General features: G+C 34.6%; 1 pseudogene; it reads left to right on the top strand.

Annotated features, from left to right (window-relative positions):
• The first annotated feature begins 1,027 nt into the window (after positions 1-1,027).
• LOC104988300 lies at positions 1,028-2,371 on the top strand (annotated as a pseudogene).
• The last annotated feature ends 3,973 nt before the right edge of the window (positions 2,372-6,344 follow it).

Genomic DNA, 6,344 nt, shown 5'->3' with positions numbered 1-6,344 from the left:
CAGTCGCTCAGTCGTGTCTGAATCTTTGTGACCCCATGAATCACAGCACGCCAGGCCTCCCTGTCCATCACCAACTCCTGGAGTTCACTCAAACTCATGTCCATTGAGTCGGTGATGTCATCCAGCCATCTCATCCTCTGTCATCCTCTTCTCCTCCTGCCCCCAATCCTTCCCAGCATCAGGATCTTTTCCAATGAGTCAACTCTTCGCATGAGGTGGCCAAAGTATTGGAATTTCAGCTTTAGCATCAGTCCTTTCAATGAACACCCAGGACTGATCTCCTTTAGGATGGACTGGTTGGACCTCCTTTCCTTTATGTCTTCACATGTATAGCATTGTATTATTGATATCTGTAGTTCATAGACCAAAAATGTGGACCTCCTCCAAAAAAGCACAAAATTAGTTGATAGAAACATTAAAACCAAGAAACACACAAACATAACTTTAGACATTCTGCAGTGTTTCACTTCATTTTTCCTTCTTATTGCTGCACTTTGGCAGAAAGCCATTATTCATGTGTACATTCAATCAACAATCATTATTGAATTCCTCCTTTACACAGAGGTACTGAAAATATAGTAGTAGGTAAGCAGAAATGAATTTGCTTATAATGAGTGCAGAGTCCTCCCAAGTGGGATGAGTTTGCTAAGAATATATTTAATTTATTGGGATGGGAGAAGAAAATATTAGATCTTTTATTTGCATATACATTTTGCTTATATTTTTTTTAAAAAAGTACACCTGTTTATGCCTCATAAGTTTAAAAAAGTCAGAATGTCAGTACCTGTAGAAATGCATATATATGTAGATATATACATATATATGTGTTTGTATATATATATATATATACACACACATATATATGTATATATGTACATATTCATAGATAGTGGATTCATATTTTTTTCTTTGTAATCAAACAAATTTAGTCTTATATAATGAGACAGACTTAAACCAAACATAATTACAAACTGTGACATGTTCTATTAATGCAAAGCATAGAGTGCTTCTAGAGTATGTTTGAAGAATGTGGGAAGTGTTTCTGGTAGATTCAAATGTGGTAGATAACAAATCTGGACAGCTTACAGCTTATGATTTAATTAGCAATCGAGTAATCAAGAAACCCATGTCAGCAAGCGCCCTTTTTGTTCAAGATCATCGTGCTCAGTTTCTCACAGAAAATTCCAAGACCAGTTTGGAAGATGCAACAGTACAAATTGAAGAATTGTGGAAGACATTGAGTGAAGAGGAAAAACTGAAATATGAAGAGAAGCTGCTAAAGACTTGGAAAGATACAATAAGTAAATAAAGAGAGCCATCGAACAGGAGTCACAAGTATCATTAAAAGACGGAAAAAAAAGGATGAAACCCACCAGCGTGTGGAATTTGGCACAGAAGCACAAGTTGAAAACCTCACCATCTAATCAGCCAAAACTTGATGAGCTCTTTCAGGCCCAAATTGAAAAAAAAAAAGAACCAAAACATTAAATAGTTCAGATCCCCTTCTCTATGGAAAACTTAAAAAAGAATTTTGATACACAGAAGAAATTTGACTTAGAAGAAAAGGACGAATTTTGCTTGATCCACAATCTCAAGTTTCCTGACACATGGCTGATTACATCCAAAACAGAAATAATGTTGTTAAATCCATATAGAGTGGAAGAAGCTCTGCTATTTAAAAGACTTCTTGAGAATCACAAACTTCCTGCAGAGCCACTGGAAAAACCAATTATATTAACAGAGAGTCTTTTTAATGGATCCCATTATTTAGAGATTTTACATAAAATGACAGCAGATGACCAAAGGTACAGCGAATCAATTTACCTGTCCGATCCTCGTCTTACAGCAAATGGTTTCAAGATAAAATTGATACCAGGAGTTTCCATTTCTGAAAACTCCTTGGAAATAGAAGGAATGGCCAATTGCCTTCCATTCTACGGAGTAATGGATTTAAAAGAAATCCTTAATGCTATATTAAACAAAAATGCAAAGGAAGTTTACGAATGTAGACCTCTCAAAGTGATAAGTTATTTAGAGGGAGAAGCAGTACGTCTGTCTAGACAATTACCCATGTACTTATCAAAAGAGGACATGCAAGATATTATCTACAGAATGAAGCACCAGTTTAGAAATGAAATTACACGGTGTGTTCATGGTCGCCCATTTTTTCATCATTTAACCCATCTTCCAGAAGCTACATAATTATGTTTAAGAAAATTTGTTACTATTGAAGTCAATATGGTCATAAAATAATGAATCAGGTTTAAACTCTCTGTGTACTATCATGAGTTAAATGGTTGTTTTGTAAATAAGGAATCACTGGCCTGTTTGTATATTGAAAATTTTTTCAAAATTATAAAAAATTAATAAACTAAAAAAAAAAAAAAAAACATGGAACAACATGTGCAAAAGTTCTGAGGCAAGAATGAGTTTTTCATGATGAAGGAACTGAGAGATACCTAGCGTAATCGAAGCCCAATCATCAAGGATAGGTACAGGATGTTCTGATGAGGTTTGTCAGCCAGGTAACACAGAGGTTTGCAGGATGAATAAATCTGAATTTAGTGTTAAGTACAAAAACATGCCAGTAATTTTTTTAAATGAATGACATTAGGTTTATTTGTGTAAAAGATATACCTGACTGTTCTCTATATTATTTTTGAAAGGCTAATTGAAAATGTCTAGCAAACACCAGGAATTTTGTGCAAACCACATTGTAGAAAATTGTTCCTCAAGACATGATATAAAATTGGATGACATAAATTTGTGACAGAAAAGAAAAATTCTGGATTTGTCCTTTAAGATTTTGAGGCTTGTCATTTAAGCTATAACTAATAAGTGGCATTAAAGACTAGTTTTTTGAATAGTCTAAAGTAACCTTGTTGGCTTTAAACTTATGGATTCAGAATGTATGTCTTTTACCCCCAGAATAACAAAGAAGCAGCAAGAGAATAAGGGAAAAAAAAAGTGGGGGAAGGAGAAAGAGGATGAAAAGGAAAAGGTGGGTTGGGGGAGGATAACAAGCTAAAATTGATTGAAGTCAGATAAAAATTTTGTGTCAACATTAGAGTTTGCTACCATGTTTATTTTACCATAGACTCTCTCTAACATCAAACTTTATTAGGAATTAGTGTTTATCTGCCAAATAGGCCTGTAGACATGAAAAACTATCTTCAATTGGGCCTATACAAATTAAAGCCCTACTTTGACTTTAAGAATATCTTTTCATCATTTAACCAACCTACTTCATCAAAGGCCAGACACTGTATCTATAAACCTTTTATCAAATGCTCTGAATACAAGATAAAATCATAGCATAGCATTACTTTTCCTATGATAGTGGTTATTTTAGTTTTCTCTCCCTAATGCCATTTCTACTAAACCAAATAACATTTAAGTTCACTTTACAGAATTAACAAATTCTCTTTTTTAGGCATGAAATTATACAGGATAATATCAACAAGTTCTAACCTTCTATGAGTCTATGAGGTTTAATCATTCACTCTTCTCTCTTAACTAAGCTAAGAAGCCTGTAATGAAAAAAGATGAATGTGACCTGTTTTTTCTTTTCTTCTCTATTTTATTTCCTATTGATTGCAAGGATATCAAACTAGTCAATCCAAAAGGAAATCAATCCTGAATATTCATTGGAAGGACTGATGCTGAAGCTGAAGCTCCAATATGTTGGCCACCTGATGTGAAGAACTGACTCATTGGAAAAGACACTGACCATGAGAAAGATTGAAGGCAGAAGAGAAGGGGACAGAGAGAATGAGATGTTTGGATGGCATCGTCAATTCAGTGGCCATGAATCTGAGCAAACTCTGGAAGATACTGAAGGACAGGGAAGCCTGGTGTTCTGCAGTCCATGGGACTGCAAAAAGTTGAACACAACTGAGTAACTGAAAACAACAACAAACTTCCTGTATTCAGAGATTTTAGGTCAAGAAGTAGAGAGAGATTTAAAAACAAAACAAAACAAAAACATTTAATTTAAGGTTTGAGGTTGTAGTTTGAATGGTAAGGGTTTAGAGGACTCAAATTGTTTTCTCTATTTAATATACTCACATACACATACACACATATCCCAGTCTCTGCTTATTTTAATATAATAAACATGAAAATTTACCACCTCAGTCTGTTCCAACTGGCACACAGTTTGGGGGCATAGGTTTGATTTAATGTCTTAGCAAAGACCTGACTTCATACTATGTTTCTTATAATTTCCTGAAATTTGAAGTTTACAGAAAAAGATACCTTTTTTAAACTGTTTTCATCTTTAGTCTTTGCATCCTGCTTTCATTTGTAATTAGATCCAACATTTTAAAACTTCCAAAATAAAAAAGATCAGTCTTGGCAGGTCTTTTCCAATTTGAGGCTCAGCAAGTTTGATCCTTGATTATTTTCCAGTTTGAATTATTTTGACTGTGGTATGATATTAGTCCTCTCATCCCTGAAGCACTCTTAAATTATCAATGAGTAGATACAAAGTTTTATCTTTATTAATTTTTGACTCTTTTGCTGACACAACTTAAAATATGTTAATATTAGTTTATCCTATAAACATTTGAATGCAACTTGAATCCAAAAAAATGTAGCATTGTCTGTTTGCTAGTTTTGGTTTGGCATAGAATAAAAAATTTCTTCCCAAGGGTATTTAATTGGTAAATGATTTTAGAAAAAAATAACTAGAAAAAGCAGAAGAAAAACTAATTTTTTCAATTTTACCTAGGATTAGCTCATAAATAATTTTCTATCATTATAATATTTGAGGAAATTGGAATTATTTTAACATACTTTTAGATTATTTGGGGTCTCTAGATTAACACCTCATGGTTTGGTGGAAAGAATGCAAGCTTTGATTTTGGATAAAGTTTCCCATCCTGGTCAATAAATTTGTGCCTTTATTATCTGGGGAAAGTTATATCTCTCCAGATCTCAGCTTCTCTTTTGTAAGCAAAATACATTTTAGAGCTCTGAGAAAGACAGGATGAAGTAATTCATGGTACTGTAAATTTCTATAGCATATAACTGTGATATGATAATATCTCCATCCTTTCCATATTCTTCTTCCTTTCATCAAAGTCCTGTACTATAAAGACAGCCACACTTATCCAGAAGGCAATATTCTTTGGGAGAGTGACTCCTTTTTCCAGTATTAAGTGTAGTTCTTAGTTACTCTAATCTAATAATGGTACTCCCACTTTGCTTGCCAATGACTGGTCAAGGCCTTAGTGTGTGATTCAATTCTAAGCAATAAATATGATGGGCAATCAGCATTGGAGATATGGGAAGAATTTCTTGCCCCTTTAAAGTAAAACTTTAAAACTCACATTCTCTTTCCTGACATGTTTTAATGTCTGGATATATTGCCAGGGAATATGACAGCCATCTTGCTAAAAGCTTAGAGACAAAATCCATCTGAGAATGGCAGAAAGATACTGGGATTCTGCTTGTTATCACTAACCATCTGATTAACCATTGCTGGAACCACACTAACTCTAGGCTTTTTGTTAAGGAAATAATATGTTTTCCTTTATTTTAAATACAATTTAAGAGTTGCTGTTAAAAACTCTTAAAGAGTATGTCAAGGCTGTATGTTGCCACCCTGCTTATTTAACTTATATGCTGAATACATCATGCAAAATGCCAAGCTGGATGAATCACAAGTTGGTATCAAGATTGTTGGGAGAAATATCAACAAACTAAGATATACATATGATACCATCTTAATGGCAGAAAGTGAATAGGAACCACCCTTTTGATAAGGGTGAAAGAAGAGAGTGAAAAAGCTGGCTTGAAAATCAACATGCAGTATCGTGCATCGAACCTGGACTGGTGACTTGTTTCATATATGATATTATACATATTTCAATGTCATTCTCCCAAATTATCCCACCCTCTCCCTCTCCCACAGAGTCCAAAAGACTGTTCTATACATCAGTGTCTTTTTTGCTGTCTCGTATACAGGCTTATTGTTACCATCTCGATGCACGATACTGGATGCTTGGGGCTGGTGCACTGGGACGACCCAGAGAGATGGTAATGGGAGGGAGGAGGAGGAGGATTCAGGAAGGGGAACACAAAAAAAAGAAAAAGAAAATCAACATTCAAAAGACCAAGATCATGGCATCCAGTCCCATCACTTCATGGAAAAGAGTTGGAGTAAAAGTGGAAACAGTGACAGATTTTATTTTCTTGGGCTACAAAGTCACTGGGGATGGTGACTGTAGCCATGAAATTAAAATACGCTTGCTCCTTGGAAAGAAAGCTATGAAAAACCCAGACAGCATATTAAAAAGCAAAGACATAACTTTGCCAACAAGGTCCATCTAGTCAAAGCT

Source organism: Bison bison, unplaced genomic scaffold (genome assembly GCF_000754665.1).
Source record: "Bison bison bison isolate TAMUID 2011002044 unplaced genomic scaffold, Bison_UMD1.0 scf7180017864121, whole genome shotgun sequence".
Classification (NCBI taxonomy): Eukaryota; Metazoa; Chordata; class Mammalia; order Artiodactyla; family Bovidae; genus Bison; species Bison bison.
Note: the sequence above shows the minus strand (reverse complement) of the source record. Positions and strands in the feature narration are given on the sequence as shown.